Source organism: Topomyia yanbarensis, chromosome 3, assembly GCF_030247195.1.
Source record: "Topomyia yanbarensis strain Yona2022 chromosome 3, ASM3024719v1, whole genome shotgun sequence".
NCBI lineage: Eukaryota > Metazoa > Arthropoda > Insecta > Diptera > Culicidae > Topomyia > Topomyia yanbarensis.
This window is the reverse complement of record NC_080672.1, coordinates 249,930,276-249,954,376: the sequence shown is the minus strand read 5'-3', so window position 1 is coordinate 249,954,376 and position 24,101 is coordinate 249,930,276. Positions and strand designations below refer to the sequence as shown.

The following is a 24,101-nucleotide window of genomic DNA, read 5'->3' as shown; positions in this document are numbered from 1 at the left end:
ATGATTAGTTCAATGTTGTCATCTTACTAACTTATTTGGGCATGTGAAGTGGGTGTGTGAGGGGGATGAAAAACTCACAACGCACAACCAACACCACCCAGCTTATCTTGGGATACCTGGTGAGTGAAGGCGATGGGAAAAAGAGAGTAGTGAGTCTGTGGGTGGTATGATGGGATGGTGGTCTGAGGGGGTGTGATAGAGAGAGATCTGAAGCGGGTTTGACGGAGGAGGTGGGCAGCGAGCCAACTGTGATGTGTTTAAGAAATCTCTGCTAAGTAGATTAAATCGGGTATTTAGTACGGAAATATCCATGTGAACAGAAGGAAAATTTTTATTTGACCAAAAGTTGAAATTTTTGTATACCTCTTATGAATCCTCATGAACTGCTGAATATAACTATAAAATACAAAATTTTTCAATCGGTTTTAAACATTTATTTGGTTTGTACATTTTCATTGTAAAATTAAATAAATAGTAAGTCTAATATTCACTAATTTACCACTGTCATCACAACAAGTAATTTTGTATTTGTTAGAAATCCTTTGGTTCCAAATATTAGCTATTCATGAACTGTAATCAGATTCATTCATCGTCACACCACACTAATTTTACAACAAGCAAAGGTTAACCGATGGCAACAAGTGAGGCTCGTATTACTACTGCCATGACTTTCTTGCTAAACAAGTGTCAAGATTATTTACACTCAGGCCCGTCACCCAGATTTATGGGACGGATGAAGCCAAGGGATTTCCTCACTCGAAATATTATCGCAGAAAACATCGTTGCTTGAATCGGAGGTAGTGTTAGATCGGATTAATTGCGGACTTTGTGTTTATTCTGCATCTCGTCGGTTGTTCTGTGTTTGTTTGGTGTTTATACAATCTGAAATGTGAAATAATTCTATTAGTATATCTTGATTTAAGAAAGCAGGAGGTAATGATTGAAGTTTGAATAGATTTTAGTGTGGACAATGCCTTAGTTTCGGGAAATATCATAGACTGATGTTACACTGGTTTCGAAACGGTCAACTACAACAATACCTCTCCAGAGTAAATTGGTTTTATGTTGATAATTTGATTCTGTTGCTATGCTTAGGGTTGCCACCCCTCCAGGTTTGACCCGGAGACTCCGCTTTTCGGGAACGATCTCCGGGCCTCCGGGTTTTATATAAATTTCTCCGGGTTTGGTGGGAAGACGCATAATTTCAATTTTTATTCATTACAAAATATTTAAAAAGTCTAAGTTAACTATTACTCTGGTTCAGATTTATTTTGCCTGACTAACCCTTCGTTTCAAGAAGGCGAAGATAAGTTTACCAAATATGTCTGATTTCTTTCACAAAGAAATGAAAATGAAAAAGAAATCAAATTTACTACAAATTAAGGAAAGTAATATTTCACTATATACTACAATTGAAATGTTACATCCCACTAAGTCGCTCAAAATGGTGTAAAAAATTTATTTTGCTGCAATTTTACCAAATCAATTCACTATTAGTGGAGCTGGAGCTGCACCAAGGTATTGTAAATTTGTTATGATCGAACTGGCTAGGTCAACATCAAACGAGTTCTTCCGGTGTTGTTGTTCCAGCGATTCGTAACAGTTGGCTAGGGAGGTGAGTTTTGCCCCTAGTTGGGACCTCTGGTGATGAATAATCGACACCGCATAGTGCTTCCTGTGTGATGCTGCTGCCCTACCTCCTTTGCTCGCTTTTTCCTGTTAGTTGTGGAGGAGAGCAATGCTCGTTCGACTTGTCCTCCACAGCGAGAGTAGCAGATGCTTTTGTATTCGTGGCACTTAGTCGGGGAAGTTAAATACTACACCAGATTAAATTACAGCTTTACTTTAACTTAGTAATAAAAAACGTATAAAGTGCTCTAAAATGCCGAGCAATCGTTTTGATTTCAATTTCTGTCTAGTTCCACTGAAAATCCACCACCCCCCATGTCAGTGAAAATCTCCGGGTCAAAGCCTCTCAAGAGGTGGCAACCCTAGCTATGCTTGAAGTTACTTTTTAGGACGGCAGTGACATGAATTGATTTGAAAACATTGAATATTGAACATTTTATCAGCGGACAGGATTGATGCCAAGCGCATGAAATATGCATGGCCCACAATGTTTCAGTACACTGATTTAATATTTCTATCAGGGTTTGATTGATTGCGTATTTTATACAACTCTTTCCATTTGATTTTGAGTGCTTGGGATGATGTTTTAGAATACAAAGCCACTTGAGTACGAAACAAGCACTTTTTTGACATTTAAATTTCAATTGAAGACAAGAAAAACTTGTTTTAATTCACCCAGTAGTGTACATTTGTCTTTCTCATTTATTAACATTGGCATTTCATGATTTGCTACATTCATCATAAATAGCGTGACCAGACGCCCTGGTTTCTAACAGACTGTCCTGGTTGGACTGCCTCATGCCAAGACGGGAGGGTCGTACACAGAAAAAAATATTTTTTGTAATTTTAAGGTTATTTTCATGCACATATTTGGAGCATGAATATAAATGTAAAATTAAGTTCCACCACAAATACGCACAACTTGTCGTGCTTTCTTCAACGGATTTTGTTATAATTTTACACGTGGATTGAAAATTACCGTTTCTTTAAACGGAAAACCAATGCACTTCAATGTATTTTTACTCGAATAAGGCTGTAAAATGAATGGCATGTAATATTACACGAATGAAAGTGTAAAATTGTATGCTGTTTGCTGCTCCAATTGATTTTAACGTAATTTTCAATCAAATTTTTGATTCAATCGTTGCATGTTTACATTCGTATTGATTTACATGTCGTTTAAATTTCCTTATTTTTTGGTGTGTAGCGTATTATGTTGGGACTTAGCTATCGATACCTCATGGCGTGGCAGAGGAGTGAAAGGGTGAGCATCCAAGTCAGTCTCACACGGCATGTTAAGGGCGAGCACAAAAGTAAGCCTAGCAAGGAATGAGTAAGGTGAGCACACAAGTCAGCCTCGCAAGGAACGAAAAAGGTGAGCACAAAAGTCAGCCTCATGTGGGAGTGTTTGAGAGTGAATCAAAGTGCGATTGAGAGAGCACCCAAGTAAGCCTCATACGGGACGTATGAACGCGTGAGTGAGAGTGAATGAGTACATTTAGTACAGCCATCCCCCCAGAAGTAATACCGAGAGGTAGTTCCTGGGAAGAATGATGGCGGAGCCCAATGGAGTTTAGTCGGTATTAATGGCTGGTCACCATTCGAGTCCGACACGCCCCCAGTGCATCCCGTGTGGTAGATTGGACCCTACCAATAGCACGTGTACTGAGCTAGGACGTAAAGGTCTTCTCCATTGTAAAAAAAAGGCTGTCCTGGTGTCATGGAACTTCGAGGGAAATTCTTGATTTGTCCTGGTTTTTCTCATTCAAGCAAAAAAATCTTCGTTTGATTCATTCTGCCCTCAACGTAAACAAATTTACCCAGTTCTGGTCGTAAACCAAATTCTGGGCGCTATCGATGTTGCTGGAACGATCATTACCTGAGAATGAGTGGTATGTGTGCAAATCTGAAGTATGCCTCGGTGAGCTCATTCTCACTAAAGTAAGACCAGGTTGGTTTCAACTATTTGCATAAATTTAATGCAAATTTTTTTTTATTGCCGGAAACTTAGAAAAAAAATGTACCAGGTATGTTCGAGCAATATGCACCGTCAAATTGACTTTGCATCAAACGGAAGGCGGAGCCCCCTTACGACTGTCTTGGTTTTTGAAACGTTATTAATTACACTGGTGACCAAATTGGAAAGTAGCACTAACCACATAAATGAGAACCATAAATGTGTCTTATTGTTTTTTCCACAATTTGACATCCTGTGGTTCGACAATAAATGCATCATATTGCAAATTGCTTCCGTCATTTGGATTATTGTTTTCATTTTTCATTGCTTATTGTTTGGGGAATATCGCGTTAGGTTAGGTTAAAATATGATGAATGTATGGTTCGGCGTGAAGTTTACTTGATCGTTTACTGATGTGATCCATATCTGGCGAAAAACAGTTTCGAAAATGTTTGCCAAAGTGAATTACTATGATTGATTTACAATTAACAAGAAAAGTATCTTAACCAAGCGTTGCAACGAAATCCATAAAATATTGCAATGTCGCTAAATATTTAATTAAGTTTGTTTAAGTAGAGAGATTCAGTTCACCACAAATGAATTTTGTAAGACGGAATCGATGAAGGAGAAGGTTGATTTAAGAATAGTTATATTTAGGGTTCGTCGCGGTTGCGGTAATTAACTTAACTTCCCTCGATTTCTGTTGAAAATCGTGGAATTATTAATCGTTTTCGATATCAATTTTTCAACTACGAATTTTGAGTAATTTAAAGGAATTAGTGATGAACTAATTATGCTGGGACTTAAACACAACCCGAAGAATATAATTATCTTCATCGAACCAAACGAATTTGGAGTAATTGGCAGAAAAGTATACAAATGTATGAAAGCGTCCAAAATAAGGAGGGGTCCAAATTAGGATGATTATCCTATCATTCGTTCATCAACATCGTATTTCTATCTTCTTTGGTTGCTGTGTAAATTCAATGTGAATATTTCTGCAGTCAATTTTATTGGACTCTTTCTCAAAAAGTATGCTACATAACTTTTTTCGCGTACTTCCATTCAAATTTACTATAATTTTCTACCAAATTAAGTCCTAATATTTTTCAGTTAAGACTATTTTGTAGCTTTATTGAAGTTTTTTTTTGCCAAATACCACATAGTTTGACTCCCATTCACTTCAATTGAAGTTTTTGCCATTGGCTCTTTGGGAAAATATTAGAAGAAAATACATTAAATGCTAGAATTTTCGAACTAGCCTTTAGAAAATTACACTTCATACATTTTTAAAGGGAACAATCATAGTTTTTGAATGAGAATACATCTGTTTCTTGAAGAATGCGAAAGTTAGAGTTTTGGGATATTTTGTCCGTAAAACCCCCTATTGCCTTTCTCAATAGAAAGGTATTGCAATTGCTCTGAAAACCGACTTTTTAACGGAGGCCCGGAGGGCCGAGTGACATATACCATTCGATTCAGTTCGTCGAGTTCGGCAAATGTCTGTGTGTATATGTATGTGTGTATGTATGTATGTGTGTGTGTATGTGCGTATGTGTGTGTGTGTATGTGACCAAAAATGTCACTCATTTTTCTCAGAGATGGCTGAACCGATTTTGACAAACTTTGTCTCAAATGAAAGGTGCAACGTTCCCATAGGCTGCTATTGAATTTCTAATGGATCCGACTTCCGGTTCCGGAATTACAGGGTGATGAGTACGAACACGCAGAAAATGTCGATTTTAATAAATTCTGCAATGAATGTATAAAGGTGAATTTTTTTCCAAAATATGACCACAACTGCTTCGATTTGTAGTATTAGGTCACTAACATCCATTCAAAGTCTATTTGGCCACATTGGCCACCATCATCGGTTCCGGAAGCCCCGGTGGAAGTATCTAAATTCAGAATAACAGTCACATCGGTTTCTCAGAGATGGCTAGACCGATTCGACTAAGCTTGGCCTCAAATGAAAGGTATTGCGTCCCCGTAAATGGCTATTTAATTTCATCCCGATCCGACTTCCGGTTCCGGAGTTACAGGTTGTGGCGTGCGATCACATAGCAAATTGTGATTCAAACCGATACTCCGATGAAAGCAAAAAAGGTAAAAATTTCGCTAAAATGTCTCTCAAACAACTTAAATTTGCTCTTCTAGGTCACCGACGGCCAACCAAACATTCGTTGACTACATTGACCACCATAGACGGTTCCGGAAGTGCCCGGGAAAAGCGGCCATCTTTCAAAATTTACGAACTCACATCAGTTTCCCTGAAACGGTTGGGCCGATTTTCACAAACTTAGTCCCAAATGATAGCTATAATATCCCCACAGATGTCTATAAAATTTCGTACGGATCGCTTATATGGGTCCGGAAATATAGACTAAATCGTCCGGTCACATATGAAATTCCCATATAAGCCGGAACTCATTTTTTTTTTTCAAAGGACCCCATGAAATTTCAGAAATCGTATTCGTATTTTTGATGCCAAACATCTTAAAAATGCATGAAACGTCGAGATTTTATGTTATCTCGAAAAATTTTTTTTTATAAAAATCGACTTTTTGGGACTTTGCCGATTTCGCACCTTTTTGCCTTTCTCAATAGAAACGTATTGCAATTGCTCTGAAAACCGACTTTTTAACGGAGGCTCGGAGGGCCGAGTGACATATACCATTCGATTCAGTTCGTCGAGTTCGGCAAATGTCTGTGTGTGTGTATGTATGTGTGTATGTATGTATGTGTGTGTGTATGTGACCAAAAATGTCACTCATTTTTCTCAGAGATGGCTGAACCGATTTTGACAAACTTAGTCTCAAATGAAAGGTGCAACGTTCCCATAGGCTGCTATTGAATTTCTAATGGATCCGACTTCCGGTTCCGGAATTACAGGGTGATAAGTACGAACACGCAGAAAATGTCGATTTTAATAAATTCTGCAATGAATGTATAAAGGTGAAAAATTTTCCAAAATGTGACCACAACTGCTTCGATTTGTAGTATTAGGTCACTAACATCCACATCTGGTCCCCCCTTTGAAAAAAAATTTGAGTTCCGGCTTATATGGAAATTTCATATGTGACCGGACGGTTTAGTCTATATTTCCGGAACCATATAAGCGATCCGTACGAAATTTTATAGACATCTATGGGGATATTATAGCTATCATTTGGGACTAAGTTTGTGAAAATTGGCCCAACCATTTCCGGGAAACTGATGTGAGTTCGTAAATTTTGAAAGATGGCCGCTTTTCCCGGGCACTTCCGGAACCGTCTATGGTGGTTAATGTAGTCAACGAAAGTTTGGTTGGCCGTCGGTGACCTAGAACAGCAAATTTAAGTTGTTTGAGAGACATTTTAGCGAAATTTTTACCTTTTTTGCTTTCATCGGAGTATCGGTTTGAATCACAATTTGCTATGTGATCGCACGCCACAACCTGTAACTCCGGAACCGGAAGTCGGATCGGGATGAAATTGAATAGCCATTTACGGGGACGCAATACCTTTCATTTGAGGCCAAGTTTAGTCGAATCGGTCTAGCCATCTCCGAGAAACCGATGTGACTGTTATTCTGAATTTAGATACTTCAGCCGGGGCTTCCGGAACCGAGGATGGTGGCCAATGTGGCCAAATAGACTTTGAATGGATGTTAGTGACCTAATACTACAAATCGAAGCAGTTGTGGTCATATTTTGGAAAATTTTTCACCTTTATACATTCATTGCAGAATTTATTAAAATCGACATTTTCTGCGTGTTCGTACTTATCACCCTGTAATTCCGGAACCGGAAGTCGGATCCATTAGAAATTCAATAGCAGCCTATGGGAACGTTGCACCTTTCATTTGAGACTAAGTTTGTCAAAATCGGTTCAGCCATCTCTGAGAAAAATGAGTGACATTTTTGGTCACATACACACACATACATACATACACACATACATACACACACAGACATTTGCCTAACTCGACGAACTGAATCGAATGGTATATGTCACTCGGCCCTCCGGGCCTCCGTTAAAAAGTCGGTTTTCAGAGCAATTGCAATACCTTTCTATTGAGAAAGGCAAAAAGGTGCGAAATCGGCAAAGTCCCAAAAAGTCGATTTTTATAAAAAAAAATTTTTCGAGATAACATAAAATCTCGACGTTTCATGCATTTTAAAGATGTTTGGCATCAAAAATACGAATTCGATTTCTGAAATTTCATGATGTCCCCCCTTTGAAAAAAAATTTGAGTTCCGGCTTATATGGGAATTTCATATGTGACCGGACGGTTTAGTCTATATTTCCGGAACCATAAAAGCGATCCGTACGAAATTTTATAGACATCTATGGGGATATTATAGCTATCATTTGGGACTAAGTTTGTGAAAATTGGCCCAACCATTTCCGGGAAACTGATGTGAGTTCGTAAATTTTGAAAGATGGCCGCTTTTCCCGGGCACTTCCGGAACCGTCTATGGTGGTTAAGGTAGTCAACGAAAGTTTGGTTGGCCGTCGGTGACCTAGAACAGCAAATTTAAGTTGTTTGAGAGACATTTTAGCGAAATTTTTACCTTTTTTGCTTTCATCGGAGTATCGGTTTGAATCACAATTTGCTATGTGATCGCACGCCACAACCTGTAACTCCGGAACCGGAAGTCGGATCGGGATGAAATTAAATAGCCATTTACGGGAACGCAATACCTTTCATTTGAGGCCAAGTTTAGTCGAATCGGTCTAGCCATCTCCGAGAAACCGATGTGACTGTTATTCTGAATTTAGATACTTCCGCCGGGGCTTCCGGAACCGAGGATGGTGGCCAATGTGGCCAAATAGACTTTGAATGGATGTTAGTGACCTAATACTACAAATCGAAGCAGTTGTGGTCATATTTTGGAAAATTTTTCACCTTTATACATTCATTGCAGAATTTATTAAAATCGACATTTTCTGCGTGTTCGTACTTATCACCCTGTAATTCCGGAACCGGAAGTCGGATCCATCAGAAATTCAATAGCAGCCTATGGGAACGTTGCACCTTTCATTTGAGACTAAGTTTGTCAAAATCGGTTCAGCCATCTCTGAGAAAAATGAGTGACATTTTTGGTCACATACACACACACATACACACACACATACATACATACACACATACATACACACACACAGACATTTGCCGAACTCGACGAACTGAATCGAATGGTATATGTCACTCGGCCCTCCGGGCCTCCGTTAAAAAGTCGGTTTTCAGAGCAATTGCAATACCTTTCTATTGAGAAAGGCAAAAAGGTAAAAATTTCGCTAAAATGTCTCTCAAACAACTTAAATTTGCTGTTCTAGGTCACCGACGGCCAACCAAACTTTCGTTGACTACATTAACCACCATAGACGGTTCCGGAAGTGCCCGGGAAAAGCGGCCATCTTTCAAAATTTACGAACTCACATCAGTTTCCCGGAAATGGTTGGGCCAATTTTCACAAACTTAGTCCCAAATGATAGCTTTAATATCTCCATAGATGTCTATAAAATTTCGTACGGATCGCTTATATGGTTCCGGAAATATAGACTAAACCGTCCGGTCACATATGAAATTCCCATATAAGCCGGAACTCAAATTTTTTTTCAAAGGGGGGACCTCATGAAATTTCAGAAATCGAATTCGTATTTTTGATGCCAAACATCTTTAAAATGCATGAAACGTCGAGATTTTATGTTATCTCGAAAAAATTTTTTTTTATAAAAATCGACTTTTTGGGACTGCCGATTTCGCACCTTTTTGCCTTTATCAATAGAAAGGTATTGCAATTGCTCTGAAAACCGACTTTTTAACGGAGGCCCGGAGGGCCGAGTGACAAATACCATTCGATTCAGTTCGTCGAGTTCGGCAAATGTCTGTGTGTGTATGTATGTGTGTATGTATGTATGTGTGTGTGTATGTGTGTGTGTATGTGATCAAAAATGTCACTCATTTTTCTCAGAGATGGCTGAACCGATTTTGACAAACTTAGTCTCAAATGAAAGGTGCAACGTTCCCATAGGCTGCTATTGAATTTCTAATGGATCCGACTTCCGGTTCCGGAATTACAGGGTGATAAGTACGAACACGCAGAAAATGTCGATTTTAATAAATTCTGCAATGAATGTACATATAAAGGTGAAATTTTTACCAAAATATGACCACAACTGCTTCGATTTGTAGTATTAGGTCACTAACATCCATTCAAAGTCTATTTGGCCACATTGGCCACCATCCTCAGTTCCGGAAGCCCCGACGGAAGTATCTAAATTCAGAATAACAGTCACATCGGTTTCTCGGAGATGGCTAGACCGATTCGACTAAACATGGCTCAAATGAAAGGTATTGCGTCCCCGTAAATGGCTATTTAATTTCATCCCGATCCGACTTCCGGTTCCGGAGTTACAGGTTGTGGCGTGCGATCACATAGCAAATTGTGATTCAAACCGATACTCCGATGAAAGCAAAAAAGGTAAAAATTTCGCTAAAATGTCTCTCAAACAACTTAAATTTGCTGTTCTAGGTCACCGACGGCCAACCAAACTTTCGTTGACTACATTAACCACCATAGACGGTTCCGGAAGTGCCCGGGAAAAGCGGCCATCTTTCAAAATTTACGAACTCACATCAGTTTCTCGGAAATGGTTGGGCCAATTTTCACAAACTTAGTCCCAAATGATAGCTATAATATCCCCATAGATGTCTATAAAATTTCGTACTGATCGCTTATATAGGTCCGGAAATATAGACTAAATCGTCCGGTCACATATGAAATTCCCATATTAGCCGGAACTCAAATTTCAGAAATCGAATTCGTATTTTTGATGCCAAACATCTTTAAAATGCATGAAACGTCGAGATTTTATGTTATCTCGAAAAATTTTTTTTTATAAAAATCGACTTTTTGGGACTTTGCCGATTTCGCACCTTTTTGCTTTTCTCAATAGAAACGTATTGCAATTGCTCTGAAAACCGACTTTTTAACGGAGGCCCGGAGGGCCGAGTGACATATACCATTCTATTCAGTTCGTCGAGTTCGGCAAATGTCTGTGTGTGTGTGTGTATGTGTGTATGTATGTATGTGTGTGTATGTGTGTGTGTATGTGACCAAAAATGTCACTCATTTTTCTCAGAGATGGCTGAACCGATTTTGACAAACTTAGTCTCAAATGAAAGGTGCAACGTTCCCATAGGCTGCTATTGAATTTCTAATGGATCCGACTTCCGGTTCCGGAATTACAGGGTGATAAGTACGAACACGCAGAAAATGTCGATTTTAATAAATTCTGCAATGAATGTATAAAGGTGAAACATTTTCCAAAATGTGACCACAACTGCTTCGATTTGTAGTATTAGGTCACTAACATCCATTCAAAGTCTATTTGGCCACATTGGCCACCATCCTCGGTTCCGGAAGCCCCGACGGAAGTATCTAAATTCAGAATAACAGTCACATCGGTTTCTCGGAGATGGCTAGACCGATTCGACTAAACTTGGCCTCAAATGAAAGGTATTGCGTCCCCGTAAATGGCTATTTAATTTCATCCCGATCCGACTTCCGGTTCCGGAGTTACAGGTTGTGGCGTGCGATCACATAGCAAATTGTGATTCAAACCGACACTCCGATGAAAGCAAAAAAGGTAAAAATTTCGCTAAAATGTCTCTCAAACAACTTAAATTTGCTGTTCTAGGTCACCGACGGCCAACCAAACTTTCGTTGACTACATTAACCACCATAGACGGTTCCGGAAGTGCCCGGGAAAAGCGGCCATCTTTCAAAATTTACGAACTCACATCAGTTTCCCGGAAATGGTTGGGCCAATTTTCACAAACTTAGTCCCAAATGATAGCTATATTATCCCCACAGATGTCTGTAAAATTTCGCACGGATCGCTTGTATGGTTCCGGAAATATAGACTAAATCGTCCGGTCACATATGAAATTCCCATATAAGCCGGAACTCAAATTTTTTTTCAAAGGGGGGACCTCATGAAATTTCAGAAATCGAATTCGTATTTTTGATGCCAAACATCTTTAAAATGCATGAAACGTCGAGATTTTATGTTATTTCGAAAAAAATTTTTTTTATAAAAATCGACTTTTTGGGACTGCCGATTTCGCACCTTTTTGCCTTTCTCAATAGAAAGGTATTGCAATTGCTCTGAAAACCGACTTTTTAACGGAGGCCCGGAGGGCCGAGTGACATATACCATTCGATTCAGTTCGTCGAGTTCGGCAAATGTCTGTGTGTGTGTATATGTATGTGTGTATGTATGTATGTGTGTGTGTATGTGTGTGTGTATGTGACCAAAAATTTCACTCATTTTTCTCATAGATGGCTGAACCGATTTTGACAAACTTAGTCTCAAATGAAAGGTGCAACGTTCCCATAGGCTGCTATTGAATTTCTAATGGATCCGACTTCCGGTTCCGGAATTACAGGGTGATAAGTACGAACACGCAGAAAATGTCGATTTTAATAAATTCTGCAATGAATGTACATATAAAGGTGAAAATTTTTCCAAAATATGACCACAACTGCTTCGATTTGTAGTATTAGGTCACTAACATCCTATAATATCCCCATAGATGTCTATAAAATTTCGTACTGATCGCTTATATGGGTCCGGAAATATAGACTAAATCGTCCGGTCACATATGAAATTCCCATATTAGCCGGAACTCAAATTTCAGAAATCGAATTCGTATTTTTGATGCCAAACATCTTTAAAATGCATGAAACGTCGAGATTTTATGTTATCTCGAAAATTTTTTTTTTTATAAAAATCGACCTTTTGGGACTTTGCCGATTTCGCACCTTTTTTCAGTTCAATATTACCATGGCTGTTTTTTCTTTTTCAAAATTTTAGAACTCGAATAATGATATTTTCCTGTATATAGTTGTCATGTGATGTATAATAATAAATTGTAATATATGCATTTAAAAGTTTTTAATGAATATAAACAACGCACACATTCTCGTGATTCATGATTGAGAAAGGCACAATTGCACCGCTAGGTGGATTAAAATAGGTTTTTCAGTTCGATATTTCTGTGGCTGTTTTTGCTTTTTCAAAATTTTAGAACTCGAATAATGATTTATTTTCCTGTATATAGTTGTCATGTGATGTATAATAATAAAATGTAATATATTCATTTAAAAGTTTTTAATGAATATAAACAACGCACACATTCTCGTGATTCATGATTGAGAAAGGCACAATTGCACCGCTAGGTGGATTAAAATAGGTTTTTTTAAAAATCATATCTGCTGTATGCTACAAATCATACATTTTTTGCAGTTTTTCTAATGTTCAATAATTCTGTACCGGTTGAGACCGGACTCCTGATTAGATGTAATGTATAGAGCAATTTTTTTTGTCACATATGGCGTCGTTCTTATTGATGAAATACAATATGTTTTTATTTCTCTGTATTGGAATATATGCTTGCTACTATATAGAAGTACTGGTATTTCGACTTTAATTTTTTTGTGAAATTCCCTTAAGAATGAAAGGTGGTTTTTCCTACGTAAATGCGAAAATCATCCTTTTGAAGAGTACTTATTCAAAAGGACCTAAGTGACATTGAGCTCGAACTGAGAAAAACGAGGCTGAAGTTTCATGGATCTAAAACAAATCCCTATTAGAGAATTTTGTTAATAGAAAATGCAAAAGTTGATTTTTTCATAAACATTACATTCTGAGGAGTCTCTTAAAGTTAAATTCCGTATGAATAAGAATAACATTTTATTATATATGCTTACACAAATGAACAATTTTTCAACACTATTTTTAAAAATATAAAAATTTTACCGCATTACCGCGCGGTGCAGTGCGGTAAATAAAGTGCGGTTGCGGTAAGCGGTGCGGTTTTATTATTTTTTTGCGGTTGCGGTGCGAACAATCCATTTACCGCCCACATCCGCACCGCGATGAACCCTAGTTATATTAGTCATCCTCGAGAACAGGCGAAGAATATGAAGAAAGAGTTTTTTTTGTGTGATGAATCACTCAGCTCTAGTGGCGTAGCCAGAAAATTTGTTTGGACCCGCTTTGACGAGAATCGTAGATCTTTCGAAATTGTTAGCACTTCTATTGATAACATTTCTCGACAAACATATGATTAGGGCTCAAAAACCAAATGTCAATTTACTTTGCGGAAAAACTCTGGGGAAACCGTTATTACCAAAGTACGGGGCATAACAGCCAGCGGAGGAGAAATTTTTCTCTTTTAGTTATGGATTTGCGTTTCGACTACGTCTCATTAGAATCCGACACTAACTTAGTTAACGGACTAAGCTAGCGCTGGATTGACGCTAGCTCCAAAAACGGAGACCAAATTTGTGCTCTTGAGCAAACCCCTAGTCATTTCCGTTAACTAAGTTAGTGTCAGATTCCGATTTGTGCTCTTCAAGATGGTTTTAGACAATTTTCTCCTTAATGGAAAAAAATAGTTTTTGCCAAAATTGTTCTCCATTGTGCATAATTTTCTCGTTCGTTTGCTATCAAAAGCTGTGCTGCTTTTGCCCCTCTCTTGTATATATAATCTTATTTCCAGTCTTAAGATAGCTGTAATTTTTTTTCTTCTTTAAAAAAAAATATTTCAACATTGTAACCTTCTAGTTTTAAGATATCCAAAATATAAAAACAAGAGAATTTGGCACCGCCAAGCTAACCCATTTGTGCCTATCAAATAAACGAAATGAATATAAAAAGTTGTGCTGGGCGATAAATGGTTCGTCCGGAATTTTGACAATTGGTTTTTGAGCCCTAATCATATGGGGTTTTGTTTTCGAACGACTGGAATTATAATTCTTGGAGTTTTTTGGACGGCTGTCTCAGTCTTGTTTACGAACATACCAAAGGACCTTGTCATACACGATATCATCAATCATTGGCCCGATATTAAAACAGTTACCAACATCAACCTAGATCTATTCCTGGAAATCGTAGAATTTTGCTTGAACAACAGTTATTTTCAGTTCCGGGGAAAATACTTTCTACAGACGTTTGGAACCGCCATGGGTAGCCCCCTATCACCGATACTGGCCGATCTGATCATGGAAAATCTCTTAAATACTGTTATCAACCGTCTTCCGTTTTCGATCCCAGTCATACGAAAGTATGTCGATGATTTACTCTTGGCACTACCAAAAAAACAAGTACAGTACACGCTAGATATATTTAATAGCTATAACGATAACATCCAATTCACAATCGAAGAAGAATCAGATAGACGACTACCCTTTCTCGACACCCTACTCATACGGAATCCGGATTAATCCATAACCACCCAATGGTACTCTAAACCAATCGCTTCAGGAAGACTATTAAACTTTCACTCGCTCCACCCAACATCCACCAAAATCAACGTAGCCACCAATTTCATCAAGAGAGTTATTATGCTGACTACCAACAAATCAATCGATCGACAAAAACACACCATATACCAACATCTCCGGCAGAATAACTATCCAACATCGCTCATTAACCGACTAATCACCAGAGTCAGTGACAAACTTTCAACACAGCAACAAAACATCACTCTTCAGCGCCTATGTTCCACACAAATCGCCGCTTCACAGGAAGAAAATCGCAAAACAAACATCCTTGATTCCTTAACACTCGCTACAGTTCCAAATCCAACAACCGAAAACCACACATCATTACAGACGACCAATGTAGTAACTCCAACTATGTACAGATCACTACCGTTTGTTCCAGCTCTCAGTAACATCATCACATCATCTCTTCGGTCGGATTTTCCCACAGTAAAGTTTGCTTACAGACCAATCAAAACAACAAAATGTCTACTAAAGCAGATGAAAGATCCCATACATCCATTACAACAGTCTAACGTCATATACAGCATCCCATGTTCGGAGTATAACATGACGTATATAGGGATGACAAAGAACAAACTACAAATACGACTAAGCGGTCACAGATCCAATATCAAAAAGTACTCTAATTTGATTGATAACCCATCCCAATACGCTGAAGAAGAAATAACCAGACTAGGAGAAAAAACAGCACTAATCCAACACACCATCAGTCAGGGCCACAGCTTTGCCCTGGACAAAACTACGATCATTAATCGCACCTTTCGGACTTCAGCTTTACCACTGTTAGAGATGTGCCACATCACCAACACACCCAACACCGTCAACTATCGCACCGACGTCCAGAACCTAAACACCGCATACGCTGGCATTTTGCATACCACCAGATCCAAGAGCAATAGTAGATGTAGACGAAAAAGTCATTCCAACGCTACAAATACAAGAACCACAAAAGCTTCCCTGCCGGATACTTTTGGGCCAATATAAATATTGCGAGCTTTTCCTACGTCGATAACCATTTTGTATTCAAGCCATCATTCAGTGCAGTAGTGACATGCAGCAATATCGAAAACGAATTGAATTTTTGTTTTACACTGAACAGTAAATCGGACTAGAAAATAATATAATTCTTCCCGATTAAAAATCTTTCAAATCAACCATAGAGAGAATGCTTGCGTAGAAACCACAACCAGACACCGCATTGTCGGACAGCGACATTATAACAAAAAACGATAGACCTTAGTAAGTTTGTGTTCACAATGTCATCCGTCAAAATGCTTTTATGTTTTATGTCTAGTTTTATTAACGACCTCTTTCTTTCAATAAATGTAGTTTCCCTTGAAAAAGGCCTAAACCAAAGGCCGAAACGTCGGGCAATAAACAAATTTTCGTTTTGCTTGTAACAAGACTGAGACAGCCGTCCAAAAAACTCCTAATCATATGTTTATCGAAATTTAATCTGTAGGCCGGCATCGACTGGGTACTACAACCTTCTGCAGTATTAGCGAAATGAGAACATGTAAGCGAGCATGAGCGCAATAACCCTACCGCAGGCAGAACTAAATATCTGTCGCTGGTGTCAGCTATGTGGGGAGGCAGATTACGCATCAGGAGGTTAGCCCAATAAGTTGCCTAAAAACACCACGTCACGAACGATCAAGAAGAAAACGACAAGCTGAACACTCACAACTTCGAAGTCGTAGCATTGTATGAATTTTGATTAGCGGGATAAAAGGTGTATAAAAGCGGGCATCGAGCGACGGCACAACAACCGAGCTGGGTGAGATGCGACAACGCGTGAACAAGTGGCAGGCGATCAGCGAAAGGATTTGTGTAGTGGGGATCAACGGCCATTTCTACAACTACGCCATTATCAATGTCCAGATAGGCCGGGAGGCATTGTATAAACTGGTGATCGCACCAGACAGTCTGCACACCTTTATCAATGACAACGATCAATGAAGTGTTAACTTCACAGCCTTCCGAGGAATGGTAGTCCGAAGCAGCTTCATTCGCCGCAAAGGTATCCACAAGACCACCTGGAAATCACCTAATCAACAAAATGAGAACCGAATAGTTGATAGTTCCTATCAACAGAAAATTCTTCTCCGACGTCATAAATGCTTGCATACCGTTCGAATCTTGATTTGGATGTCTACCTAGTAGCTATCCTCATACGGTCAAAACTGCTGACAGTGTAGAATACTCGTCGAGCACGGACGCCGAGGCTCACCAGTGAGCACTTTTGAGACTATCGTGATACCGAGGAATATGCACAGTAGCTAAACACAGCGCTATAAACAGAAGAGCAGCTAGGCGCGGCTACTCTCGGGAATGACTGGAGCAATATACAAACCGCCAAAGGTAGCACTGTCTAGGCCGTACTTGGTACGAGAGCTTCGAATGGTGGAAATGACTGGTTTGACGGTGGGTGCCAACAGTTTGTAAACGAGAAGAATGAGCAAGGGCGACAATTTGCTATTCTGATCAAAAGTGCAACGCACATTTCAAGAATAGGAATAGGTGCCACATCACAAACACAGCTAACACTGTGAACCATCGCACCGACGTAGACGGACTCAACACGATTTACGTAGGCATTCTACACACTCTCAAAACGACCAACACTCGCAGAAACAGAACCCCACACCTTGACTCAAAAATTGACACTTCTTTTGGCTCACGATGAATATCCAATACACACACCTCTACTGTTGGCTCATCATCAACAAACCAAACGCTAAATTCGAATCGTGTAGATCCAGAGCTCCATGACCCGTTGTGCTACTAAATGGTTTTTCTCGCACAAAATCACCATTCAGCCACAGAAATCCGTGCAATACCACCCGACATCCGACCGTTGGCAATCAACGATTACAACAAAAACGATTAAGTTAAAGTGAGTTCCCAATGCGCTACATGTTTTATGTTTTCATATCTTCTTTTGTATTTTGTTGTCTTGTGTATTTGCATTTATTTTTTAACTCTCTGACATAATAAAAATTCCAGTTTCCCTTGAAAAAGGCCATCAAAAACGGCCGAAACGTCGGGCAATTTATAAAACCAATCGTTTGCCTAAATATTACCGACTGAGAAAGCCGTAAACACCTGTTGAAATTCCCGTATCCAGTCGTTACAACACCCAAACATATCTCTATATCTTGAACACATGGAGCATTCATGTCTTCAGCCAAGTTATTTTTAACAACATTCTCGGAAACTTTGCTGAAGACAGCAAGTCCAGAACTGAGTTTTTGGACTGTCAATACATCTATGTGGGAGAATAAATCAACAAAATATTTTGTTCAGAAGGTGTAACGTTTTACGTTGTAACATTCTTTGCAGATACTAAATCTCCAAAGCTGATGGTTTTAAAACTATGTATCATAAATAGCAACTAACTTGACAAATTTTTAAATTTTCGTTATTTACAATCATACTTAGTGGCTATTCTTATAATTGATAACATAAAAAAATTAATGCTCATAAATCCCGATACTGACCAGATAGAGGCAAACAAAAAATACCATTTTTCTCAAGGGGTTAGTCGCTTAGTACAAGTCGAGTTGTGCTTGCTAACAAACAGCGTGATAGCTTGTGCCCTGATGTGCCGCAATGTACCACGATGTACCATGGTGTTCAGCAAATCAAAAACTTGCTGTGATCATTTAGTTACACTTTGTTGACTGTTTTTAGTTTGTGCTACACATGTGATAACGAGTGAAATGATTGTGTATTACTGTGGATACTATTATTATATCGTGTTTTCGTTGCTAATATAGTGTGTATGGCACATTGTTCTAAGCGACTCACCACTTGATTTTTCTTAAGTTTCTTTGTCGGTGTTTTCATTCAGGTATTTGGCTTGATATTTACATGATTTTTCCACTATAGGATCATCACTAAGGAACTTCCAAAATTATTATTTAAATATTTAATTGAACTAGTCAACATTTATCTTCAATTCAATTAAGTTTGATTTGGAGGGGGTTTTAACAAACCAACCCCTCCCCCATCCCTTGACTACGCCACTGTTTCTTGGAAAAAAATTTACGATCTCAGCGAATCGAATAGAAACACACAGAAACACATAACAGGTATATTTCAAATTTATATCTCGCGTTGTTATAAATTTCTGTTATTTTAACTACTAACGAGACCTAATTTATTACGCAATGTGTTACAGAAATTGTGTTCTGTTATAGTCTTGTTATTTCATTCTGATCGGGGTCTTCGGCACCCGGACCTCGGTTAGAAAAGTGGTGTTTTGGAGCTTTTGTATAACCTGTCTAAATGTAAAAGGCCAAAACATTGGCGATCTTTAAACGTCATTGATTATATTCATGTTGAAACTGCTGCTGAGTAGGAATTTTCATAAAAGTATTGGTCAGATTTCAATAATTTTTGTTATTCAGTAAAACATGCCGCTGTTTTTTTTTTATTTTGTTCATTTTTATAATCTCTAATATGTCACAAAGAAACGTAAAAATTAAAAAGTTTGACAAATCGTTGCTTAAATTTTACAACTTGCAAACTAAACAAATTTGTCATAGGAAAACATAGCGGTATGTTTACTGAATAATTAAAAATAAATATTGAAATCGGGCCAATACTTTTATGAAAAGTCTTACTCGGCCACAGTTTCAGCACCAATGACGTTTCAAAGTCGCCAATGTTTTTTTTGGTATTCAAATTTGAAATTATAAGTTCTAAATGTATTCAGTAGATACTTTGCAATGTCATTCCCAAAACAGTTCAATTTCGGGCTTCGAGAGCACATTCCAATAACTGAAAGCCGGGTTATCAACAAAATAGTGTGACATCCTGCTTAATAAAATGGATGAGGGCTCGTCTACCCTATCTTGTCGCATGATGATCGAATTGCTGATTTATTATTAGTCTATCCTAAAGTTAATTTAACTGGTGACCAATCTTTATAGTTGTTACACTTCGATTCTGGCAATACTATGAGTTCTATATTGATTTTTAAATATCTTTTAATACACAGATATTGCGAAAACGAATATAATGCACGTACGTATATAACTTTGCTACCATATTATATCGTTACCCCATTGTGTTGCAACATATGCGGTGTGCAACGTACATGAATGAAATACCAAATTGAGATTGATGAATGGTGACATATGTCTAATGAGCTTTCCCCTATAATAGCTCTATGGTTATAAAGCTATATTGCCTACAGGGCAATATGTTGAGGTTGAGAAAAAACCGACGACTTTATAATTGTGTAAAGCGACGTATTTCACCAATATATTAATCACACCAGATAGCTAAATAATAACAATGTAATAATTTTAACAACCGCATCTCCAGACACACGCAAGCCAGTAAATACCTATTGTGGACACTCCTGGAGCTTCTCGGCCAGTTACTTCGAATCAACGCAGAAATGTTAATGAATAAACGCATTAAAAAATTTGCCTGAAAAATAAATAATATTTAACTAATACAACCACTACCTTAGCTAAAACAAGCAATGTGTACCTATTGATTAAAAATTAATGTTTCACACAATTGGTAATTGTCTATAAAATCGATGACTCTACTGCTCACTAATAAATAATAATATATGTAGAACGTTTTGATCGATGGTGATTACCTACTTTTGTAGCAACGGTAGGGCAAAATATGTTATGTGTGAAACGCGAAATGAGCAATCTTTTCAGCCAAACATAAATTCTGATGAACGTTATAACCTCATTTCATCGAGTACGCTCGCAAATTTCGCATAATTATGGAGTACCGTTGGAGGAGTAAATTTAAAGCAGAAGCACTATCTTTATTACGAAAAGCACATACCCGAAGAAACCTACAACGACGGTATTGACTTTGTTTGTTGGTATATGAGAAATTATCTTCGAATCGGAAATAGGACGAAACTGATGAAAATGCAATTGGATTTTCAGTGCCACCAGTCAGTTGCAAAAACGAATGAAATATCTTTCGAAAAGCGTAAATGTAAATACGAAACCCAACTATTTCCTTAATTTCTCCACTTTACTTTTATTGGTGAAAGGGGCCGTTCATATAACACGCGGACAGAAAAATCTACAACTTTTCAGTTTCATCCTCTTCGTGGACATCTTCTCCTTTAACTCTTCTTTTTTCCACAATGTTCATGCAGAGAATTTCGATTTTTCTATTAGGTCGTAACGCCTTAAAAGAGGCTTCGAGTTTGTTGGTTTCAAAGGACCAATAACCCGGTAGACAGATGTTTCAGCCAATCCAACTAATCATTCCATCTGTACGACTGGCAAACTACTAAATTCAGTTTTAAATTATTGATCAAAAATGGTTAACACTCTGACAATTAAGTCAATATATAAGCTATATGGATTCTGCCGAAGATGTAATTTAACAAAAGAATCATATTTTTTCAGAAAAAATATTGTCATAATGAAAAGTCACTTACACTCCCCCTCTCTTTCCTCAGTCACTAACGAGAGATTTATCGTAAAACCTAAATTGAGCACGTGATCTATGGATGGTCCAAAAGAATATAAAATTTGCAATATTGGTGCTGTGGAAATGAAATGCACTCGTATTGATTTTTGTTTGTTGCTGATTGGTTCTCAGGGATTCCAGTCTAGCGGTGGTGGTGGAAGGTTAATGCTTGATAGGATTGTATATTTCACGATTTTACAGCATGCTAATTGTATTTTATGATGAAAATTGCTTTTATTTTTATTTTATGCAAAGTAAAATGATTATCGAAAATGACAGTACCAATCAGTACGTTGAAACGAATGAGAAAAATGACTTTGTCCTTATATGCTCTGTTTTGTGCGTACTTTGTAACGAAAGAAACAGTGAAAAGACAATGGAGAAACTGAAGAACAAAGTTTATTGAAAATATGTGAGAATTAGATGATCTATATTTTTAAAATTTTGAAATTTGAATCAAAATCTTGCACGTTGTTAACAGTACGGACACCCCATGCAAACGAAAAGCCCATAATACCCCCAAAGTCATGGTCCAATTACCAGCAATACATTGGTAACACGAAACGTTATTATTACAGCAGTTACTGTGTGCAAATTATACTTGCAAGTAATTATTTTGAAAAACAAAAAAAAATAAAAAAATAAAAAGTACAAATCAGCGTAAATGAGAACAAAATCTTTTTCTACTTCAAAATAAATTACATTAATTGAATAAATTATTAAAAACGATTACATAATACTAATTGTTACTTAGGTATAAAAAATAATCTGTATTTAGACTGATACTATCACAAGTCGCATTTTCATTGATAGAACGAAACACTAAGGGCAACCGTACACTGGGGTACAAATGTACCCCACGCCAATTTTGACTCCTGCTTCTTCGAAGGCCAAAAGCAAATTGACTTTACAACCTTTTCCTACTCTTATTATGAACTATAAATTGAATTATGGTTAGGATCCCAGGTCGGTAAATGCCGATGGGATTTAAAAGGTTAACATACACACAAAATCCGATGTGCGTTATTGTCGCGGGATAGCTAGCATCTCGTGCAATCCCAAGATTTTCGAGACAATTATTAATGAAAACTAATTTCACCAAATCCTGTTCTTGATTTACAACATGGTTTTTTCAAAGGGCGTACAAGTACAGATCTAATCGAGTTTATTAATTACACATTAACAGCAATAGATAACGGAAACTACGTTGAAGTTTTATATAAAGAGTTTAGCAAAGCATTTGATCTCATCGAAGTATCCATGCTACATCTTGAATTAGAAAAAATAGAGTTTTAACCAGTATTTCTTAGATGGGTAAAATCATATCTTACTAACTGTGACTAAACTGTTAGATTTAAAGGTATAAAATCAATCCCAATTCATGTTACATCAGGAGTCCCTCAAGGTTCGCATTTGGTCCTCCATTCTTTATTTTATTTGTTAACGACGTTTCCTTCATTCATAAAAGTAAAAGTGTCAAAGTTCTTGTATATGTTGATGAAATGAAACATTTTTTAGAAATAGGAAATGGTGAAGACTTCCATACATTCCAAAATGCAGATAATATACTTTATACATGCTTGTAATAAAAGCATCTGAAACTGAATGTAAAAAAAATGTTATTCCATAACATTAAGTAGAAAGAATGATATGCAGAACACGAGAGTCTCATTGGGAAATCGACAAGTAGAAAAATGCGATAGAATAAAAGATCGAGGAGTAATTATAGATTTTTATAGATCATCATACAAAGCAAACAACACACTAGGTTTTTTTTAAACGGTTTTGCTATAATTTACACGTTCACTATACAATAAAAATACTATATGTAGCCTATGTGCGCTCAACATTAGAATATTGTCGTGTAGCTTGGTCGCCATTTTCAGTAACGCATGTAAACAAAATCGTATTAGTACAAAAGCAGTTTCTGTTGTTCGCATTTCGTAAATTATGTTGTACAGCACTGTATTAATATGTTATATCGTCGCTGTTGTGCTATCTTATGACAAACGCCATTTTGGGGTAAACCGATTTAGATATGCCACACCACTTGTCAAGAAATCTCTAAAAGGTGGCGTTTGACATTCTGCTTGGTTATTGAGCAATAGCGAGAAACGTGCTAAGAAATTTTAAAATTTTTGCTTCAAATGACTGTGTCTGTGGATTGGCTCAAGTTTTCTTGATGTATTAGATGTTTTGATGTGTAAAACTATCTCAGAAACACAATGGCATAATCATTATCAAAAGACAAACAGACGAATTGTGAGAAAAATGCAATTTAAGCTTTCAACTGCAATTATACCATATTTGGCAACACTGTAACCAAAAATAGCTATTTTTCAAGATTCCGTCACTTATTTCCTTCAAAATGCATCTCACCGATTGTTTATAGACCAAATAAAGCCGAAGATATGAATAAAAGTTAATAATAATTGACTTTTTTTATGGAAAATTTTCCGTGTACGATTATGACACGCCATACAAATTTTATCATCGATGCACACCTATGACGCGTGTGAGTGCGACTTTTGTTTACATTTATTGTAATAACTCGCAACATAGTCAACCGATCTTCGTGATATTTGAAAGACTAATACAGAATAGATAGAAGCATCAATTGTCTTTTTTGAAATGTTTGTACCATTTATAAGTTTTGAGATATTCAATCTCAAACTTTGAAAATCGTTTTTCTCGAAATGTGCTAAA

The 24,101-nt window shown here is 37.5% G+C and overlaps 1 protein-coding gene across 1 annotated transcript in view; it reads right to left on the bottom strand.

Moving 5' to 3' along the window:
- Positions 1 to 426: 426 nt before the first annotated feature.
- The window catches only part of LOC131688840 (G-protein coupled receptor dmsr-1-like), a 140,415-nt gene continuing 116,740 nt past the window's right edge, over positions 427 to 24,101 (bottom strand). The window contains exon 5 of the mRNA XM_058973399.1: positions 427 to 882. The gene's annotated coding sequence lies outside the window, so the exon portion shown is untranslated. The remainder of the gene's footprint in view (positions 883 to 24,101) is intronic.